This window comes from Haliaeetus leucocephalus, unplaced genomic scaffold (genome assembly GCF_000737465.1).
Source record: "Haliaeetus leucocephalus isolate CR32 unplaced genomic scaffold, Haliaeetus_leucocephalus-4.0 Scaffold228, whole genome shotgun sequence".
In the NCBI taxonomy this organism is placed as follows: Eukaryota; Metazoa; Chordata; class Aves; order Accipitriformes; family Accipitridae; genus Haliaeetus; species Haliaeetus leucocephalus.
Genome location: NW_010972664.1, coordinates 16,812,308 through 16,835,377, shown reverse-complemented (window position 1 = coordinate 16,835,377; position 23,070 = coordinate 16,812,308). Strand labels below are relative to the sequence as shown.

The 23,070-nt window shown below is 40.5% G+C and overlaps 2 protein-coding genes across 2 annotated transcripts in view; one reads left to right on the top strand and one right to left on the bottom strand.

Annotated features, from left to right (window-relative positions):
* The window catches only part of COL8A1 (collagen, type VIII, alpha 1), a 96,907-nt gene that overhangs the window by 16,883 nt on the left and 56,954 nt on the right, over positions 1-23,070 (bottom strand). Inside the window, exon 3 of the mRNA XM_010567372.1 lies at positions 21,279-21,394. The gene's annotated coding sequence lies outside the window, so the exon portion shown is untranslated. The remainder of the gene's footprint in view (positions 1-21,278; positions 21,395-23,070) is intronic.
* Positions 1-23,070, top strand: part of ST3GAL6 (ST3 beta-galactoside alpha-2,3-sialyltransferase 6) — a 90,284-nt gene that overhangs the window by 61,833 nt on the left and 5,381 nt on the right. The gene's annotated exons all lie outside the window — the stretch shown is intronic.

Here is a 23,070-nt window from a genome sequence, read left to right as displayed (position 1 = left end):
CTACCTATGTGAGTCTGGATAGGCATGTCCATCTCTCTCTTCAAATCTGGGCATGATTAAATTGGCATCTTCACAACCCCTAATTCCCAGGCACAGGGCTCTGCCGACTCAATGCAAACATGAAGCTCACAATTTACGATGGTATTCAGATGCCTGGTGCTAGTAATTGGTTTCCAGGGGAGTTAGTCTCTTGCGTGTCTTTGAGGATCTGGCCCAGAAGCTGTTTGCTGGAAAATGCCTGAAAGCTACTTGCAGTCAGATGGCAGGGAGCTGTGACAAGGATCAGCAAGCTGGGCATTGCTTTTCGGGTGACCACAGTCCCCGGGGATGCAGCTCTCTTGCGTGGTAGCCTGTACTTGTTTGCACGAATCAGTGTCTGACCTCGGGGTGGGGAGGAAGGACCAAAATGGGGGAATGTTTGCAGAAAAGCATGCGACTTTAATTACAGGATTAGAATTAATTATAGGTAGGATTTAGCAAATACCTGCCTTTGAATACATTTTCCTGTTCTCTGCCATACGGCATGTGCTTGAATCCTCTGCCTAATGCTCTCTCTTCTGGGCAGTTTGCCTACAGTCTTGGTGGCAGGCAGCTTTGATGGAGACACTTAAGCGACTGCCACTAGCTCCCCGTTCAGCGACTGGCTGCGCGAGGCACGTAAACCCGGACCCGATAATGTGGAACACACAAAGTGATCAAAGCATAGAGCTGCCTCCCTGCTTATCGACACGTAATCGCCCTCCTGGCGCGGAGCCCGGGACTGGCAGCCGATGCATCCGAGCACAGACTGTTTGTTCAACGTGGGAACTGGACTGAGGGCTCCTTCTCTGAAGCGGTGGTGCTACCGGTCGCTGCAGAAGGAGCTCCCCGTGGGGCACAGGCACTGACACCGTCCAAGGAATTTGCCTTATCAGATGTAACGGGTTTGCTGTGCGCAGCCCGCTGGCAACAAGGTTGGTTTTCATGGAAGTGTTTTTATAGTCAACTGACCGTCTCCTGGGGGCATTGTTAGTTTGGGGATTGTTTTGGCAAAAATGCTTCACATCTACTGCCAGTCCCCTACCCCCAAATAAATGCAAAGACAAACAACCGGAGATGTGCTTCAGACTGAAGTGCTTGATCCAGTAGGCTGAACCTTGAGGTGTTGATAATGAACTATGGTGATTACTGGTTGCAAAACAGTGTGGACAGGGAACTACAGGCTTTCTTTGGAAACCTCCCTTCTCAGCTGTCACTCATCACTCTTGGGCTTAATTCTGCCCTGAGATAGGTTGTGCTGACTGCATGTAGTAGAAGCCTCCCAAACTTTCATGATACAATTGTTTGCGTGTTATTGTGGTACAATGGCTTGTAAAGTGTATCACAGCATTTTACTATTGGAATCCAAAGCAATGCCTCTAGCAGTGCTGCTGTGAATTATACTCACTGCTGAAAGTGTAAAAAGTTTCCATTTTGCTACCTCTTGGTTCAGCCAGCTACAGCTTTATGAACAAGCCACACACAAGCAACTGGCTCTAAATGACAAGTGAATAATCTGCACAGTTTAGTGTTAAGCTTGTTCATCAGTGAAATGCTCCATCTTACCACATGTATGGGAGCAGACAAAAGTGAGGGAAGAAGACTGTCTCTTTCTGTAGCAATTAATAAAATCAAATGTATCCTGAATCTTCACCCAAATACTCACAAGTGGCAGAGAGTCTTATTCTGAAGGATATCTACCAGTTTTACTGCTCAGAGAACTCTTAGTTCCTCGCTTGATTAATCAATATTGTAATAAAAGCAGAAAAAATAAAATGCATTCTTTGTGAAGGTGTGTTGAGTCCTAAGAGAGACACAAAAGATCAATTCGAGATATTTTAGTCTAATACGCTTAGTTTAGGGTCTTCTTTCAAGTGTCTGAGAAGAATGCTTAGAGGGGGAGCATTGTGTGAATTAGTAGATCTCAATACCTTTAGGAAAGCTTAGATATGCATGCAAAAATCCCGTTCATTAATATCTGCAAGACACAAATAGGTGCTAGAGTGTGTATTTTTCTTAAACACTTCCCAAGAAGTGGCAATAGAAAGGAAAATCCTGATTATAAAAGTGCTGTTGGTAATGATAATGACTGATTGTTACATATGTCGCAGGGAAGATAACCTATCTTTTTATTAGATTAAACATGTAAAGCAGTCGAGGTATCTGCAGATGTAATATTCTTGTAGGCTTGACTTTTGAGATTAGCTAAGCTATGCTTGGTGCCAAACCTGAGAAGACGAGGGAAAAGTGGCCAGAAACTGCTCTTGTGCTTCTCTTGATCTTGAGGCTGTAGCAAGTGCTGTTTCTATTGCTGGTGCTGCTTGAAGTCTGACATGCCTTTCATGGCCTGTGGGCCGCCTGCAGGCTCCCTGCTGTGGTGTGATGTCCTGCCACGCCACAGCCACTGTCATCTATCTTCATTTTGGGGGTAAAAAGGCTGCACTGTGCCCTGGGTGGATAGAGCCCAGCCGCAGCTTTGGGAAAGGCAGGTGTCTGTCTCCGTTCCTACTGAGGTCCGGCCAGTGCTCTGCAGTGGGGCATTTTGGGGGATGAGGGCTCCTGGCACCTCTTGGATACCTGAGGCAGGCAGGAGGACTGGCCCTTTGGAAAGGGTTAAGTTTTAGCCTCTTCATTATCAGTGATGAAGCAAGGACTTCTCAGGTTTAGAACTGTATTTCCCCTTCTCTTCCCTCCTCTTTTTAGCACTACACACATACTGATTAAGTGCTTTACAGTGATCTAGATGGGACCCATTAGCCCCTAACTAGGCATCAAGATCATGAAATCTCGTTAAGAAAGAGTCTAATTCTGAGTGCACTGGTTCTGGTTATAGAGAAAGTGTTTCATGTGCCCCTTCATAGTGATCATACTCTAGCCTTTGCAACCTGGACAGCATTTACTTTAACAGTCCTGGGAGTTCTTGAAATATAAAGCAAGAAATCTGTGCGGGACTCTGAAGTATTTGGCCTGATCTTAATTTGAAACAATTTACTGTCCTCTGTGACTCCTGTTGCAATCCTGTGGCCTTACGTGTTGCCTTCTTGCCATAAAATCTGCTTGATTGCCTCTTTCTGAAACTGGCACAGCATAGCGTTTCTGTTCCTTTTCTCACTTTGATGGTGTACAGAATGTGTTTTTTTGACTCTTGCCCTTATGCTGCTTCATGACTTTTTTTTTTATTATTAAATAAAAGCAAAAGGCTTTGGAGGCTCTATTTCAGAGATAAATTGTTACCACTTACAGTATTTCTGTTCACTGTGCTCTGATGAGCCTGTTGAGAGAGAGCGCAGCTTCTCCCTCCTTTATTTTTATTTGCTGTGTTCTAACTTTGCAGCTCCTCAGAACCCCGAAGTCCCAGTCCAAGGGAGATATGAAAAAAATAACAAATGTCTGTAAAATATTTTTCTTGAAGAAACCTCCTGTCTCTCAGACAATTTTTATTGGAAGGTTATTTGCCACTAAAAAGATTTCTGCCCTTTGCATACTTTTCCTACCTTTGCTCAAACAGTGGAAGAAATGATCTTGCCTGAAAAGTTTAAACATACTAGACTACACCACCCAGGCAGAAATCAGGAGGATGTTTTAAAATTATTTAGCAACAGTTATTTTCCTATTTTATTATAAAATATTGCAGATATCATCATATTTGTTAGGATGTGCTGATCTTAGGCGTGACCTGACACTGTTCTGTTCACAAAAATCAAGCAGATATTATCTCACGATCCTATTTCTAAATGGATAGATTTTATTTTTTATGCTACTTTTCTTGATAAAGACTAAGATGACAATAACCAAAACTAAACACTCATTTGGTTAAAAAGGTTTAATAACTGGGCTTTTAATTTTTATAAAAGACCCTTTGTTCTCTGGGTCATATCTATGGGCAAACATGAAGTTGGAAGTTGCTAGATGGTTGCCAGTAGATGTACCAATGTACATCTCTTTATAATCTGGCACTTGGCTGCAATCACCACCAAAAACTCTAGTGTACTCCTCTACACTGCCACCATGGCTGAACTGCCCACATACATCCCTGTGTCATGACAGACAGATCTGCCCATAAAGACCTTCTGCCTTTTCCTCCTGTGCAGTAGGGAAGAAATGCTTCTTACTCAAGTCTACTTCAACACATAACCCCTTGACTAATCAATGGGCAGAGAGACAAAGATTGAAATCATAGTTACTTGTTAACAAGTGTAACATGTACAGGCCTACACAGATGCCACTCTCTTCCCACTCTACAAGTGCAGAAATAAAGGTAGCATGACACCACCAAAAAAACTTTCAACCTGAGTTGTGAAAATACTCCCTGCAGGTTTGATTCAGTGAATACTTGTAGGAAATGTTTGCCACGTCTCTCAAAAGCACAATAAAGAATGCTTCTGAAACACACACACACAAGAACCCCCCCATCCCACTGACACACACTTATCCTGGATCCATGAAAATATATAGTAATTTAAACTCCAAAGATGCCATGAGGCAAAATTAATTTCCTATATGCAATCCAATGTGCTATAGTTTAAAGGACTTGAAATTACCATATCTGTCACCTTGGAATAACCCAACCAAGGCCAAAGGAGAGCAAAGCCAAGTACTGAAGAGCAAATACTATTGCTCATTCAAGTCTCTCAACGCTACTCCAAGAGAAACAATACGAAATGTTCAGCGCAGCCATTTGGACCCGTGATCACTGGTAACTGTGAGACTAGCAAAGATACAGGCTATAAAGCTGGTCAGTGCTCAGCTGTCCTGTCTAACTGTTATAAAAGGTCTGCAGTGGGAGCTGGCACTTGCACTTCATCAGTACTGCAGGCAGTATGAAGGACTATGCCAGGGAGGATAGGCTGACAAACAAAGGGGGACACCAGTCTCCCTTCAGCTGCCTGCAGCACTACGAGGCAGAGCTGGGGCTGGAAGCACATGAGGAAATAGGATTAGAGGGGGAAATTAAAGCACTTCAGTCCATAATTGAAATCCAAGTCCCTGATCAGGGACTGATTAGCTGTTGCCTGAGCTGGCAGGCCACTGAAGTCCTCCTCAAGGGCTGCTTGGTCCCAGTGCACAAACCTTCCTTAGTGCAGAGCGTGGACCTGAGGCTGCCTTTGCCTGCTGACGCCTCCCAAGCTTTCCGACAAAGTCTCTTGTGGCTTTCCTCCTCCCCAGGCCTCCCTGGCTCTGCCGTGACCTGTGCCAGCTCCCACCCACCTCCTGGGAGCTGATGCCTGTAGCGTGCTGGCTGGGGCATGCCTAGGAGGTAGGAAATGTGCACTTCAGTGCCCTTTGCTAAAGGAAGGGATTATAGGCCCGTCTTCTACAGCCTGAGTAAGAGTGTGCTTGAGCTGCTGAGGGCTGCTCAGAGTTTGAAAGAAAAATTTGGCACCTGCCTTCAAAAGAGGATTGCGAGCTATGAGCTCAGAGTGGAGGGACTTGCGCTGTGTACTTCATTCACCAGAAGGCACTTAAACCAAGGAGAGAGCTAGGATTTAGGATGAACTGCACTCTTCAGCTTTTCCTATTTGGCTGGCTTAGGCAGCTCCTCAAACAGTGGCTTTTGTGAATCCCCCTCCGAGGCACTTAACTCCCCTTACACACATGCATGGAGTCTAGGCATCTAGTTCAGGCATGGAGACCCCATTATGGGGCCAGATGCAAACATCCCCTCATGGGTTAGGATCAGAAAGGTTCTATATCCCACATTGTCAATCAACGAAGGCCTCTGTTTTCCCTGCCCAGCCCTCCTTTTTTGTTTCAAAATCTGGATTTTCTTGAAGCAGATACGTATTTTTAAAAATTCTTCTTGTATCTATGCAAAGGAGTAGTTAAGGCATGTGCTAGCTATTCCCAGGATGATGGGATTAAGACAACAATGACTAACTACATAATCTGGCGTTAGACAAGTCAATGCACTTAAATGAAATCATATTCTTCCCCACAAACTTTGTCCACCAAATTCTTACTGCTGAACATCAGAACCAAAGGTTCATGGCTACCTATGGGCCATGGCTTAACCAAATACAAAATAAATCCAGTAGGCAGGTACCCCTCTAGCAAGGAAAAAGGAGTCTAGTTTCTCCAAACAGCAGAATGGCTATCTGCAATGCTTATAATGATATTCTTTTGTTTGTTTGTTTTGTTTGACTGTGAGATGGGGCACCTACATTAATTCTAAGTTAATTTTGTGTTAGGTCAAGAAACCTGCTCAGATTTTCAGATGTTAGCGGAAATCACATATTCTTAATAGAAATACTTCTAATGTGCTCTGTGGAAGGCTTGTTTAACCACGCTAAGGAAAGAGATAATCTGGATTACATAATTATAGCCTACAGGCTCAGAGTTTGAGAAGGGTTTTTTTAGGCCTAGAGCTGTATTTCCTGAAAATTGTTGCAAAATTCTCAATAAATTAAATAACAAGGCTGATTAGATCCTGCGGGAATGATCTCCTTAAAGGACTGTACTTGCAAGTTGGGCTAGTAAAGTCATGCAGGGACTAATATTTCCAAAAGATGTGTTTGCAGCTTTGTGAGCTCCAAAAACTCTGAGGGATACTTTGGCAAGTGCCAGTACTGGATGCTGGGTGCAATTTAGGCTATATTTAGAGTAGGAACAGTTTACTGCTAAAGGAATACTAAATAGCAAAGTGCTTCTAGCTGAGAAGCAGCCATACCAGCAACTCTGAGCAATGAGCTGGGGTAGTAAGCCCTGCCCATACAAGCACACATAAGCATATGCACACAAATGAAACAATCAGTAAGAATTAAAATAAAGAAATCAAAACCTCCCAGGTCAGCTTTGCTGGTATTACTGCATCTATATGAGTAGCTTGTGGTGGCATAACTGTTTCACACTGCTGGCTGACGGGACCCCAGAGCACAGCAGCTTCACGGCAGGCAAAGGACGAAGTGCCTGCAGGAAAGCTGGGTTATGAACAGAGGGCAACATGTGAAAGAATTAACTGAGATACCAGAGATTTAGCAGCTCTCTGCTTGGAATTGAGGGGTAATCCAATTTCTTCCATCTTCACTGATTTAAGCTTTAATAATAAATCAGGAGTGACTGTACTGGACAAAAATCTAAGAGCTTTTATAATCTGTGGGATTGTATGGCATCCATGTTTACTCCTCTTTTAGATACTATTTTCATTACAGGTTTTTGAAAGTAACATTTCAGAGAGGGGAAGTAAGGCAAACTTATGGACAGTTTTCATCTCTTCTTTTAACACATAGTGGGCAAAATGTACAAACTACTGCCACATGACAGTGCCATTGCTTTTAAAGGCAGATTTGGATGGATTAGTTTCAAATAGTATCTATAGAAAAAAAAATATCACCCTCCTCTTTTTCTTCTTTTCAACCTAAAAAGCAGCACTGATAATAAAAATTCCTGAGAAATTAAAAAACCCCTCAGTATCTTTCATTTTTTGGCAGTTTTGTTTCTTTTGCCTGTTTAGGCTCTAGACTGGATTATCTCCTAATGTGTGTACAAATCTCATAAATCAGCTTTGAGAACTGCTGTTAAATTCTACCTATGCCTCTCCTCTTCCTGAATTCCTTCTTATTTTATCTCTCTTCTCTTTATGACTAATAGCTATACCTTGTTTCATCCTCTCTTGTACTTCTATTTATTCCCCAAATGATGCAGAGTCTCTTAACAGTGGTCAGTTGAAAATTATTTACTTCGTTTGATATTGTAATAATGATTACAAGCTGTTATGACTTTGGTTTGGAATGAAGTCCTCACCTTGATGAAATGTGACACCTGAAAAGAACTTGTCTTCAAAGGACTAAGCCATGACAAATCATCTAGAGGAAGGGGAGAGATTTGTGTTTTCCTCCACTTGCAGTCAGCAGTATATTGTGACCATACAACACTGGTGTGACATTCATAATGTAGTGATAACTCTTACAGAAGAGAAGGCAAACCTGCTTATTTTTCATTTGGAAATGCAAAATTATTAACACAATATTGTTGAAGAATTTTACTGGCTAGTTTTCCCTTGGCTGCCTCAGGCTAAAAATGACTGCTGAAGTTTAATATTTTATGAATCCTCTTGACTATGAAAGTCTAGTAGTTCTCCTTGGGAGCATCTATGACACAGATAAAGTGCAGAAATCTGAACAGTCATGAAGGAAAGCTATATGCAGTAGTGACTGTAACTTTGAGAAACTTGTGCCCTATCAGTTCCCATGCATCAATTACACTGATAAATATCTATTTTTTAAAGTAAAAAAAAAAAAAGAGTATTTCCTAGAGTTCAGTAATTCAGGCCTCCACAATTGTAAAGAAAAACCCTACATGATCTGGAATAGATTTTTCTCAAGTGACTCAATTAATTACTTCCATGTGACAATTAGCAACATTAGAAGCATGTGAAGTTCAACAGTCGGGGAACTGGTCACTTGTGCAGACAGGCAATTTGACATATATAGATAACCCCCCTAATTTTGATTGAGAACTATAAGCTGTATAAAGTTTCCTAAATATTTTTAAATGGATCTCAACCTATATATACCCAGACAGTTATCCATGCAGCAGACTATGGCCTGTTTTTCTTAATCAAGCAAAACTACAATGAGAATTTTGCTCAATTAAGGACTGAAGAATTTGGCTGAGTTTTATTCAGTTCTTGGCAGTAGGAAAAACTGTAAGTGCCAGTGCAAAATATTTTGGCAAGGAACAAATGTCACTTTAGATCTATGAAATTCCCATTTTCAGGCAGTAAAATTAGAATCAGTCTGGTTTGTATTAGCTTAAAAATACCCAAACCCTGGTCTACTATTGTGTAGCTAAGTAAACAGGTATCCACTACTGGTCCAGATACTGTCGTCAGTTATGGTAACATTTTGACTGCAGTGGAGGTAATTCCTATGTATAAGCAGAATAACCAATATCACTGAGTCCTAACATTTTCACATGCTCAGTTTATTGATATTGGTATTCTTCCACTGTAGAAATGATCACAGTGGTTAAATGTATCTGGTTTGAAGTGGACAGCAGTGATTGTTATTTGAGTCCATTTTACTGCATCTTATTTTGCTAATTATGACATTTAATGGGATGTCACAGATGAACAGCTTTACTTGCCTAGCCCCTCTGAGCTAAAAGGAAAATTTCTAAAGATGGAAGAGTTGGAAGATAAGTGGGAGTGTTGCTTTCCTTTAATTTTTTTGAAGGAAATGTTTTTCTTATCATTCTTTTCATCTATTCAAAACTATCCCAAATTCTTCCTGGAAATTGGGCTGGAGATGTCATGAGAACAGACATTATTTCATATATCTGATATCTTTTCTTTTTTAACTGGGGACAAGGATCCCATTTAATTAAATGAAAGCAGACTTTGGATGTGTCTGTTGATGTAGAGTTTTACAGGCAGTAGGAGAATGAAGGAAGAACCTGTAAAGTAAACCTATCTATTAAATTCAAAATACATACCTATGTTCAGACTTGACTACTGTTTTACAAGGAACTCCCAAGAAAACATGTATGTGAATCCCATTTCCTGCAGAAGTTTGCTTTAAACACTAATGAAATGAACATATCATACTTCAAAGATTTCTTAGTTTAGCTAGAAGTAGGGCTGTAAACGTTCTGCTCATATCCTTCACAATGGCTTAGCTGATGCTATCAGCCAACCCGCTTCATACCTGTGGAAAAGACTACTTCTCTTTGGTCTGCTAGGGAGCTCTGTAGGCCAAGTGTCAGTGCCGCAATCAGGCCTATAAATCTTCTAGATTATTTGTGTGCTGGAGTTTCTCTTGCCATTGTGATGAAGAAATAATTGAGTTGCAGAACTCCACCAGTACATATGAAGCTCATTGAATTTTATTCTCTGACAAAAGCATTATTTTGTAAATGGAAAAAAAAGTATAAATGTAAGCAGATACATATGTTTTTGATATTTGAACCCGTTTAATTATATCATTAGTTTTGCCAAATAACATGACATGGACAAGTTAGATCTTAGAATTTTTTATATTTTAACCAAAGTGACCACGTATATTGTGTGCTGGCTATACACACTATTATGTTTGATCTTTGTCCAACCACAGAAAATGGGTGCAAAAAAAAAGCATGGGAGGACCCAGGGCTTCCAAATGTGTTAAACTCATTACAAAGGCACTTTAAACTTACTCATTGTTCGGTCTTGTTCAGTCTTGGTGATGATAACCTCACCGACCAAAAGTAATAATCCTGAATTGAATTGTTTTGTATCAAAAGCAGCGGTGCCATTTTTTTTTCTTGTAATTATAATATAGATGATTCTCAAGAAAAAACACCATTTGAAGGTTACCACATTTTAAAATGCACATCTATGGCCTTGCTCAGCTGTGTGCTGCCAAAGCACACGCATTAGAAATGAGCTGAGGTGGCAGTGTCCAGATCCAGAAAAGCCAACATTTTTTACTGCAGATATAACACAGACTCCCACAGTTGCTATCTCTGAATGTGGGGCTGATGCTCTGAATCAGAATGGTGAAACAGGCACATGCTGAATGTTTACTGTTCTCATAAGATATTCTTTCTTTCCTACAGTGCTGGAGGGCAGGGGGTTAGAAAATGATAATTGTGAAATACTGTTTCTGCCTCCTATGAGGACATGCTGCCCCTAGAGAACTAAGGAAATATCTGGCTTATACTTTTTCCCAATTAATTCCTAATGATAGACTTAGACATGCTAGAATCTGAAAAAGACTGAAGGCAGATTATAAACTGTCTGGTATTGCCGAGTTAAATAATGGATTGGCCCTGGCTCTGAGGAAAACTCCTATGTCGGAGTTGAATCCTGCCTGCTTACTCACATCACGGGACTACAGTAGGGGGTGGCAGAATTCTGGTGGTGAGTCCCGATCCAGTACATCCGGACACCATCACTCAAGCAGCAGGCTCAAGTTTTAAAAGAACTAGAGATTTTTAAGCATGTATGTAAGGTTGTTCAAAACTACCTCTGTGACCTTGGGCAAGTTACTTTCAGCACCATTTTTTTTGTTCCTATGGAAAAGGCAGGCCTGATCCACCAGCCCCTATTCCCTCTCTGCATGTGTATGTATTGCTTGCTGTCACTCCCCACCTCCTACTTTTTGGCATGTTCTAATCCCCACTCACAAATTTCTTCTACCTTGAGCATTACAGTTTGTATTGGTGAAGGAAAGGAGCAATGAAGAGAAGCAAACCAACAGGCAGTAGCGTTTCTTGTAGTGTCTTAAGGTCCCTCAACTCACACATCTCATTTAGGACACACCTGGAGTTCAGGAGTCCAGATGGGGTCTACCGTGCAGGAATAGAAATAACTTGGCAAGCCAGCCTGTGGTGAGCATCAAGACGATGCAGCCTGACTGGCTAGTGGTACCCATGCTACCTAGTTTAAAATTAAATCTTTGATACCTCTGCAAAACATTGCAGATGCTTCTGGGACTGCTGTATAGGTATTGCCGTGCTTTGCCAATCTCCTTCAGTTCCTCATTTCCAAAATGGGTTCGAAACTCCTTACTTAGCTCTGAGTGATGCTGCAAGAAGTATGTCGAGCATTTTAATGAGGGCTATACTAAGTCATCAGTCTTCTCTTATCTTTCTCATACTCCTGAATGTGTAACACGCTAATTTGCAGAGAGAAGAAACTTTTGGTGGCAGTAAGTCCTTTCATGTACTACATTGTTTCTCACAGTCTCCAGTCCCTGCAGTTAACTGTTTACAGGTGTCTCTGAACCTCTAACTTTAAATAAAGCCACACAGAGACCACAAGTCAGTCTTGATGAGCAGACACTTTATTCAGGTTCTCTTCAGGGCTATGAGACCCAAAAGAATAGTTTCCTGAAAAGATATTTGTCAAGAAGATGAGCACTCAAGATAAACAATATAGTGTAGGCCAAAAAAGACATTAAAACAGGACCTCCCCCTGCCCCCCCCCATTGTTTGCTTAAGCAAAATCAGATGGATTTGTCTCTGGGGACCCCAGGACTGGAGCTGGGTTTTTTTTTTCATGCTAGGTGCTATATTTTGCCTGCTCTTTTTTTCTGGCCTTGCTTTTGTATATGTCATAGTGTCTAAAGCAATTATTCACATTTTTCATTCTACTTCATCCATGCAAATTAGAACTGTAGTTACAGCTAATAGTAGGTGCTATCCCCATTTTTTCTGAAATCCTATTACTTAAATTCTACATGCTATTGCTGCTTCTGAATTCATTGCTTGGTCTGAGCAAATGCAATTCATTAACTCTGTTTTAACCCCCAGACAAGCATCCTCCCTACGCCTTTAATTACAACAGCTTTCAAGAACATTTACCTTCACAGTCTATGATGCCATTAAGAGATGAAATAGTACTTTACAATTAAAAGGACACATTTCTTTGTCTTGACATTATCATTTATCCTGGATTAGATCACTATGTTGTATGTTTTGGAGCCACCTGAAATTAGCTTGCTTCTATAAGGTACCTGTTTCACTCCAGTTTTAAAACCACCAGAGCAATCTTTTTCAGAGTCTTTTCCAGAAATGCTTCAGTCCTAGAAAAATGTGTGCTTCACTCAAAACAAAACAAAACTAAAAACTATAAGAAGAAATGGGTCTTAATGGAAGGAAACTTTACAACAACCCTACACATTGTGAGAGAGGAATAAAGTTTTAGGCCTGATACTTATTTCTGAGTAGTGTAATTTAAAAGAATATTCCTTTGTATCGATGGCATTGTCCCTGTGTAAAATTGGGATAACACGGCTGAGCAGAAACAACAACTGCTTCTTGTTTGTAGCTAGTCCATCTCCTGAGAAACAGTGGAGGTGCCTTCCTTATTGCCAACTTTCCAATACGGCATTCAGTGAGACTGTAAAAGTCTTGGGGAGAAGTTGGTGAAGAGGGTAAAGAAGCACTGACTGAAAATTGCACTAGCCTGGTGCGGATTAGCCCACTAAAAAGAGAAAGGAGCTTAATAAGGTCTGGAGTAATTGTTTGTTTTAACTTCGGTTTTAATCATGTAAGTCCTTGTCATGCTGTAAGCAGCCCAGTTCGCTGAAGGAAGAAAAAAACAAAACAGGGCATGATTTGGGTAAAATGCATGGGGAGGCCATGTTTTTTGCATGCACTGGCCTTCTGCCACAGGCTGTTTCCAGTGCTCCAGCTGGGTGGGGAAGGGATGCTGCAGTCCTTGTGTCTTCATCCATCCAGTTGCTGGTTCCTTCACCTCCACCCTCTCCCAGGGTGGCAGAGCAAGGCAGCCTGGGGCCTGCTGTCCCAGGGGCTGCCCCAGCCCCTGTGGGTTAGCCCTTTGCTGCTGAGGGGCTGGGAGAAGTACTCCTACCACCATCAGTGGCCCCCACCTTCAGACTCAGCTGCTCAGGCTGTATCCTGCTTTTGGAGCTTGCCTGTTATGACTTAATGACTAAGTAGTGCTAATGAGTGAAAAAAGAGCTGAAGTGGGTGATCAAAATGAGCCTCCGAAGGCAGTGGAAGGGCTGGTACTTGCATGGTTGTATAAAGGAAAAGTTATTCCTAAGGAAAAGGTACTATTTCTACAGCTATAACCTAAGATGTTTTTCTCTTTAGCATGAAAGCCACACACTGGTATTCATCTAGGCTTAATGCAAGCACTGCGTCAGGCAGTTCAGGGATAGTCAGCTCGTACGAGCAATTGTAGCTTTGTTTGGAGTTTTATTAGATTCCCTACTGCAGTCTTTAGTAGACAAAATGGGCTTGACATTTAAACCCCATCTTGTATAATTTTTCTAATTCCAAATATAGTCCTTAACTAGTTTGTGGCAATAATCAAAAGAGAATTAGATGTTTATGTATCCTTATTTGTAACCAGGATAAAAAATGGATTGTTAGTGTATTTATAAAATCAAGCACACTGAATGTCAAACGTTGTAGCAGTGCATCTGAAGATCAAATGTTTCTTATCGATGTATATATATTTAAATCCTGACAGGTACTACAGCCAATTCAAATGTCTGTTGGAGCAATTTTTGATCAGTATGGAAACCGTAGTGGGTTTTCACGGGCAGTTCTTGAGAGCAGACATGTCTCGCTACTCAAGCTGCCCCGTAGGTGGCGTGAGCCATCCACTCAAGCACAGACACAGGCCTAACACTCCACTTGCATCTTTTAAAAAAAACCAGGAAAATAACAAAAACATGTTCACATAATTGTCCTTTATATAGGTTCTACGGCCCGTGTTGGAGTCAGAGCTATCATGTCATGGTAAATTATAAAGATGAGATCTTAAGACACAGTGTTCACCTGTGTCTTTGAATGAGGAGGGTCCTCTCTTCTCCCAGTTACTTCAGTCACCTACAGACAGCTAATTACGAACAACATGCTCCTGGTATTGGCCAGGGCAAATATGATATAAGCTGAGCATTAACAAATACCTTTCCTTTTAGTCCTTTCTGGCTTCCTGTCTTTTAGTCTGTGTTTAGTTTTTCAAACCCTATCTCTTGTTTGTCAGAAGGCAAGGGATTTTGTTTTCTAGCTATTCTAGAAGTATATCATGTTGGAGTGTGCTTTGCTATGCGTACATCAAAAGCTGCAGTTTTTCTGCTGGTGGGTAGAAAACAGTGAGTTTGATCTTATTCTTTCTATATTTAGGGAAGAAAGGGAATTAATTTTGAGTGTGTCTACAGTTATACCTCCCATTTAGGGATCATATTAATTCCTGGCTAGATTTAATGGCATATGGAATGTGTTTGTATTCCACACCTGACCATGGTAGGAGGAGGTAACCTGTACATTCAGGCATCTATTCTGCTTCCCTCAGCACTACTAAGCCTCAGAGCAAAATCATCCATATCTAGGTAAGAAGTGAGCGGGGAGAGGAAATTAAAAGGAGAAGGAAGTCAAAGGAGGATTGTCTGGAGAGACCTTCTATGTTCAGGTCTTCACAACCACTGAATATTTGTGCAAGTAACTACTATACTTTTAAGACAGGTAGAATGGACATCAGGTTTCAGAATATTTGATGAAGGGACCCAACAACAAAATATGTTTTGTATCTCAAGATACAAAAATATCTGTCTCAAGAAGGGTATGAAGGAATACGTTGCACAGCAGCTGGAAGAGGTATTCTGCCTGAGCTTGAAGGACAAAGTGTGCAAAGTATCCAAGCATCTAAAATTGGAAATAGATCCCTCATGACATTGTCAGGCATGCCAGTGGGAGTTACAGGGAAAACCCAACCAGGCACCTCTCAGCACCCATAGGCACAACATGGGCTTGAGTGTTTGGCAGTCATAGTATGCACAACAAACTCCTAATGTATGATGATGATGAGCTACACCAGGGGTTGCAAAGCTAGGAACATAAAGAAAAAGCTCATTTGGAAGATTAAAAGAATGCACTTTGCAAAAAAATTAGCCAATACCCGGCTCATTTACTGTCCTATTTTTACTATTTAATCCCATTCACACTCCTAAGATATCTATGAATATTCCGAGCCCAGGAGAGATGCACCCAAAGACAAGGTTAATACAGAAGGTTTTTTTCTCATTTGTTGCTTCAGCAGTACAGGCCTGAATACAGGCAGTAGTGATTTCACAAAAAGCAGTGATTGCACTCACTTCTTAGGTACATAGATAATAAAACTCTTCTTTGGATTTCTGAGGTTACACACCTCCAGGAAAACAGTCTCCACTTGGTTTAAATATAGTTGAGTCCAGGAAATAAAAATGTCATTGTCAGTGTTTCACAGGCCAGAGCTAAACCTTTCCTAAAGGAGATACAATAATATCCAGAGGAGGGAATGAACTCACTGCAGGCAAAAATTATAATAAAAAAATCAGACTCCTCCTAGTCTCCTTTGGTTCAACTACAGACTGCAGAAGATTTCTCATAAAAGAATTTGATATTTTAATGTGACTGTACATTGCTTGGGAAAAGAGGAACATAACCTGTTGAGAGTTAACATTTTAGGACTCTTCCTCATCACGCTAAATTTGCTAGTGCATTTTCAGCAAGAAAACTGCAGGCCACTTGGCTTCACTGAAGCTCGGTAAGCCTTTTAGCTTATCAAATGTCACATGAAAAAATACCAGGCAAGTTGGGGCTGAGTAAGTGTTAAAGCTTTGTCAGGATGGCGTGTCCTCAAATAATCATAGAATGCCAAACACAGAGCTTCCCGTGTCCCTTCAGGCTGAGCAGGGATGCCAAGTATACAGAATTGGAAGCTGTCTATCAGGGGTTTTTTATTTGCTTGATACTGTGCAGACATCAGAGACAAAATACCAAAAATGCTTGAAATCCTTACGACCTTTCACTGCAAACCGTGAACTTTGTCTGCTAAACTCAAATTTCTATTTATACTGTCAGCACAGGCTCCATGCTGTTGCCTTTTCTTTGCCTTTCCAGTTTGTCATGTATCGAGGGACAGCTTCACAAACACTGCATAGGAGGGGGGGCCTGAGCACATTCCAGACCTTTTGCAGGTTCAAAATACTAAGTCTCCATGTTGTGGATTGCTTAAAAATAGTTGTAATGCAAGCAAAGTGGCATGAAATATGCTGTTTGCACCCAAAGCAAGTATTCTACAGAAAGACTTAGCTTTGCCATCAGCTGGCATGGCTCACATTCCCACATTGTGCACTGACGTCATGCTGCTACATAGCTGACCCCATTTACACCATCTTCCACTTACACCATGAATACACAGGTGACTACAGAGTAAATGGTCCAAAAATGCACTCAATAAACTACTGCATCAGCTTTTCAACTAAAATATCCTTGATTTCAGCATTGTGCTCCAACATTCATCCACCCCTTGTATATCATGAGCTAGACTGCTGCAGTGAACAAGTACAGGGGAAATTTCAGATGTATAAAGTAGAAGTTGTGAGAGTGAGTAGAAAAGTGAGGGTGACTGAGCACTGGCATGGGTTGCCCAGGGACGTTGTGGAGTCTACATCCTTGGAGATAATTCAAAAGCCATTTGGACTTGGTCCTGGGCAACTCGTCTAGGTGTCACTGCTTGAACAGGCGGGTTGGACAAGATAACCTCCAGAGGTGCCTGCCAACCTCAGCTGTTCTGTGATTCTGTGAAATTTTTCCTATGCAATACTACTATGAACTGTAATATTTGACAATATTTGCATAACTTTTGCAATTGAAAAAGGATATCCTTAACCTGTTACTTAAATAAACCCAACAACTACATTGAACTCCTTTGAAACTAAATAGAAGGTTGAATTATATAACAAATATTTTAGCTGAACTATCATTATTAGCTGGGTAATTCTTCTGACTGTATTTCAAATTTAATTTCATTCTGTGGTAGAATTCTGTGTCTGAACTCTTTAGGGTCTAGAAAATGGTCTTAAAAGGCAACATTTCCAGAGAGATTCCCACATATAAAATACATCAGTGTTTCCTAAAGAACCTCAGTGAGTTCACAAGGAATCATTACATTGATAAATTATGTCAATGAGGCTTTTGAAAGAAGACTGTTCATTTAGTGCTACTTTTCCCTGAATGTGGAAGCTATGGAAAATGTGTGAAAAACATTTGCAAAGTGATGACTGCAGCTATATGCTCTGTATGTTGCTGTTAATGAGCTATCTGTTAATAAACCGTACACTTCAGCACATAAACAGGAGGATTTATGCTTAATGCAAAACCCATAAAAAGACTTACTGTTTGGTACAACTGTTTCCCAAATCAGACAGGCACGTGGCTCTAGTCTTCCATGAACTTCCAGTATAAAAATCTGCCTACTGGCTTGAAGTTTCTTTTCAGCCTGAGCAATTTTGAGTTAGCTGCTTCTCCTCACTTTGCAAAGGGGCAGTCACTGCGTGTCACCAGTCAAAGTACTACGGATGAACTTGTCGCCAAAGACCAGAAGTAAATGTGTACATGTGTGCACATGTGAGGTTGTATGGGGAGCAAGGAACTAGAGAAGCAGAGAATTTAATGTGCACCAGGTCCTTCAGGTCTCTGCTTTGCACAACCTGGGATTGTAAACTTGTCATCGTGGTTACTAACAGCAAGCAGGAGGTACCCGTGGAATATCCCCAGTTCTAATGATTTGTGGAGGCAAGTTCATCTCGTTCTTTTTCTGTGTTCTTCTGTACTAGAGCTTTATGTGTCAATTATCACTACTAAAGCCCTAAACAAGCCCCTCTTCTTCAAAACACAGACAAAAGCAACCATTGGGCTTATTCACAATAATGCTTGGATTAGTTAAAGAAACCACATTCACCAACAGGAAAAGAGAAGTAAATTTCTAAGCTATTGAATAACACTGCTATGTTTGGAAAGGATTTTCCTTTTGTAATTCCCCTTTAATTTCCTCCCATCCAGAGCTGCTGAGAGGAATCTGAAGCTAGGTTTTCATGAGTGACTAAAGGAGTCCAGCAACTGACTCCTGTTTAAAATCAATGGTCCTGGAAATGTAAGGTAACATTTCCATAAACACATGAGTAATTTGAGTTTTAAGTTCCACTAAAAAGCATCCAGTACTTCCAACTCCCCAAGTCAGACAGGGAAAAGACAGACCAGTGAACTAATCCTTATTAAAGGATAAGCAGGGATTGAATGAAGGAACATAAAGCACGAGAAAATAAGGAGGGAACTGAGGACAGAGAAGACGACTATGTTAAAGAAGTTTATACACTGAGGCATAAAAGGCAGTTCAACAGGAAAAAGGATAGACAGAAAGAATATTGAGCTCTATAAACTGAAACATTACTTTCAGTTGCTTAGGTTTTCTTTTGATTTTGAGATATGACCTTAGTAAACCCACATAAAATTGTATAACTTTATCACCTGACTCAGTGCCTCTGAATTCAGCACAATACATTTTTTGCATTCTGCTTCCTGATCAGATTAGAAAGTGTCTGAAGTTAAACTGTGCATTTTGGTAACCTTTCTGAATAGGTTCACTTTCTTCATTTCAGTTGTTGTTTTTCAATTTAAAAATATTATTCAAATACCACATTTGGGTGGGTAGTGGCTACCATGACACTGTGTAGAAAACCAAAGCAATTTGAAGCAAGCTAGACATTCTGAGTACATTTTTAAAATACCTTATTGCTTAAATAAAATAAACTTAAATCCCTCAGTCTAGCAATTACTTTCAGATGTTTGATTGTTTATTTTTAAAGAACTGTCACATCAACCATTTAGAACTGACAAGTACTATTTTGATATCTTCACGAGTTTTCTCTAACATCTGCTCCCTGCCTTATGTTGGAAACTATGTACTCATCTTCATTGTCTCTTGTATTTATCTTAATTTTGCTGTATTTTATTTTATTAGAGGAAAAACTTAGCAGAGCTGTTTGTGGCAAGATTTAGTTACAGGAAGCCCAAAAGCTAAGCCCCAGTTTCAGATGAGACAATTAGACTGTTGATTTTGGTAACAGCTCAGGACTTCTATTGGACCCAAATGCCTTTCAAGTCTATCTGCCAGTCAATGCTCAAGTCTAAAAATTTTCTGTATTCTTGCTACAGATAAAGGGCTTTGTTTCCTTTTAATTTGAAGGATATTTCTATCCAGATCTGAATGTTTTGCTGAGATTCTTCTCTATTCACTGGAATAGATTAAAAAAAAAAAAAAAGGAAAAAATATTTTCCAGAACTTTCAACCCTTTTTAAAGGCTTTTTTCCCCTTAATTCTGTGTTCCTTGATATCTGTGAATTGTTGAGGACAGTGTTTGTTTTTCTCAAAGCAGTTTTGGCACGCATGAGAAGTAGCAGGTGCTAATTTGTCATGCTTAGCTTAACCATTGCTTTTTCTGTCTAGTAAATGTATTTAATAGCTTATGTTACTGTTTCACCTGCTGTAGGTAAAGGACTCTAAAATACTGAACACGTGATACTTTTTTTCAAGTGATCTGTATTATTATATAACACCAGAAGATCTTTATCAATCTTTATCAAAAGGTTTGAAGAAATTACTAATAAAAAAGCAGTGTTCTTATACAGTCTTTTCATCAACTGCTATAGAAACGTTGCAGCCAAGTTATCAAAGTCCACTTGGATGGATGTTTTATTGCTAGGCGGATTGGGCTCTAAAACTTTCTTATGGATGCTCTGGGAGAATGTAAATACTAGCTGGGAAGTGTTTTATTCTCTATTAATATTTTGTGGGCTGGAGCCTTGGGCTATATGATTTCTTTTTCTTTTTTTTTTTTTTTCCATTTGTTTCCTTTTTTTTTTTTCTTGTTAGACTTTTATAGCACCCGGTGTAGGGCAGGTCACAGCAGCCGATGCCGGGTGAAACGGTTACCAGGGACAGCTCCAGCGGCGGACACCGCCAGAGATCCTAATACCCTGGCGCTGGGCCAGTCCACCCCAGTGCCTGGAGAAGTTCAGTGGGTTCCCAGAGCAGGGTCTCTGCCAGGGCTGATGCTCTAGAGCCGTGTGTTTGTAGAGTCATGTTTACGTGACTCTACTGGTTTCATTTCAGACAAATTGTGTAGGATTTCTCCGCAAGAGAGAAACATGATCGAATGTGGTGCTCATCCTCCTTAAAAGACGTTCAGAAAATCTGAGGAATTTACGTGATTAATTCTTAACAGGTGGATTCTCTTAATTAGCTATCTAGAAACCAAAACAGGACATTGCAGGACACTACTGCAATGCAGCTTGTTAAGCAATAATGCATTTTTTCTTCCAAAAGTCACACTTGATAACAAACAAAAGGCATAGGCATAAGATGACTGGATACTATGAGCTAATGTCTAGTTGTCAGAAACTTTTCCATTAAAGCTCAGAATGATGTTTAACATATTCTTCCCATTATTGAGCTAAACTAAACATTGCATTAAACATGGATTTCCCAATGAATGTTACTGCTGTTTATTTTTACATGTGCATACATATAGAAGCAGACACGTGTACACATGCATTTTGGATATCAAATGCACATCAATAACATGGTACACTCTATTCCCAGGATATAATGTTTTTTGACATTTCCTTTTTAATGAAATGTGTCCTTATTCTTTTGTGACCATAAAAATAGATTTAAAACAAGATTCTTTAAACAAACATGAAATGCCAAAATTACATGTTCTCTCCTATTAAACAATGGAGAATGACTGAAAGTGTAGATTAATTATCTAGGGAAAAAAATGCTGCTGAGGATGATCACCAAAATTTATGTACCATATATTTTTCTACTCAAAATTCAAAAGCTTTGGTGTATAGCAAACACTTTAATAACTTATCAAATCCTGTGGGTGATAGCTTTAAGACAACTTCAGTTTTAAGCCTTTGCACTTTGTTTTTAGCATTATTTGTAACTCATTTAGGATTTCAAAGCTGGATATACTTACATTTAGATTTCGGGAAAGGGCAGAAGAAGGACAGGTTGTTTGCTTTTCACTTTAAGAGACCTAGATTTCCTGATTGTGTTGGGCCCGTTGTTACTTTGTTGATTTTAAGTTGGTCCCTAGGGGGAAAAGAAAGCTTATAAGAAATGTATGAGCACTCTAGCTTTTTTGCAGAAATATTAAGGCATATTGGCCAAGATTTTCAAACATAGTGGCTTAACATAGTCTTTTAACTCCATATTCAGGCTTCTTATTCAAGGTCTACTGTTCAGAAGGATGAAAACCTGGCAACTCATGCACTTTGAGTAGCCTTTTTAGTTACTCAGTGCTTGTGAAAACTGATGTAGCAGTTTGAATATGGACTAAAAATCCTAATGTTTGGTATTTTTGTGGCAACCCTGTAATAATTATGCTGTAAATCAAAATATGGGTTTGGATTTCAAGAAAAGTGCCTTGAGCCTTGCTCCCACTCTTCTGCAGAGACACTGCATAGCTTTTTCAGATTATTAGGTATAAAATTATCAGTTTGAAGGACAGCTGACAAACTTTTACTTAGTATCTTTCTCCATGTGTTGCCCCCATGAAAATGTACATACAAACCTGTTCATGCAATGTGCAACATAAAGTCATTAGTTTCCAAGAGGCTTGGATTGATATGATGTGCTTGGAACCGCCGTACAAAGTCCCAAGCATGACTGCACTCGTAATGCAAGGATGCTAACAAGGGGAGCCACAGGCAATGCTAATGTCCTGTATAAATATAAAATATGCTTATCTATTTTATAGGCTAATCACTCTTATGCAGCTGCTACCAAGTCATATGTACTTTGCCTAACTCAAATCCCACTGACATGAACTGGGAAGAGTCTGTGATTTGGTGGGCTCAGCTGCCATCAGGATATTTAGGGTTCAGTATGATAAAGTCCTGGATGGTGAATCCTGGAGACCTGTGCTCCAGCTGGAGCGTGAGTACATACTTGAGTGCTTTGCTGGATCAGACCTAGGGAGGGCCCAGCACCTCTCTGCATAGCCCCTGCACTCAGCTGCTGACAACACACTCCCTTTGCTGCTCAATGTCTATCCTGCATGAACCCATGGGTTACTAGAAAAACAGCTCTTTGGTAAGCAGGGTGATGCTCTTCACATGCTGATTGGCTTTATGGTTGAAAATTGAGATACTTGGCCCAAGATCTTCCTTGCCTGTGTTTTTACCCTCCAGAGCCACTGGTTTCCCAGGCTCAGAGTTAACTCCAGAGAGCCAAACACAGCCAAAGGTATCTCTCCATTTACTTTAAGCATTTTATCAGCCCAGGCAAAATGAAAACTCAAGAGTAGCAGCTCCTAACCTCTGTACAGCTGAGCTTCAGCAGTGCCGTGTACCCCAGGACCCTGGGTGGCCCAGCTGCCACGAGACTATGCTAACCTTAGAGGGAGGAAGCATTTGGAGAGGGAGGAGAGCCAAAAGGGAGTACTGATTTCACAAGGGAAACCTGCAGGTAGCTTGACTGTTTTACCTCAGATTTCTTCAAGCCCATTTGAAATGTGCCTGCTACCCCCTGTTTCATCTGAATGCCACACCTGGGCTATTGGAAGGTCTTTCTTCTGACAAAAGAATTAATTAAATTTTGGTCAAAACAGTACATATTCACAAAAGAAGCTTGAATCTTGTAGAGAGAGGAGCATTTTCTGCCAGAAAGGAGATCTCAAAACATCAGCCCAGGTACCTCCGGAGTACATTGCTGCCAACCAGCCCTTCAGCTTCTGGTCGCTGTCTGGAATCTGTTTCTCCATTTCA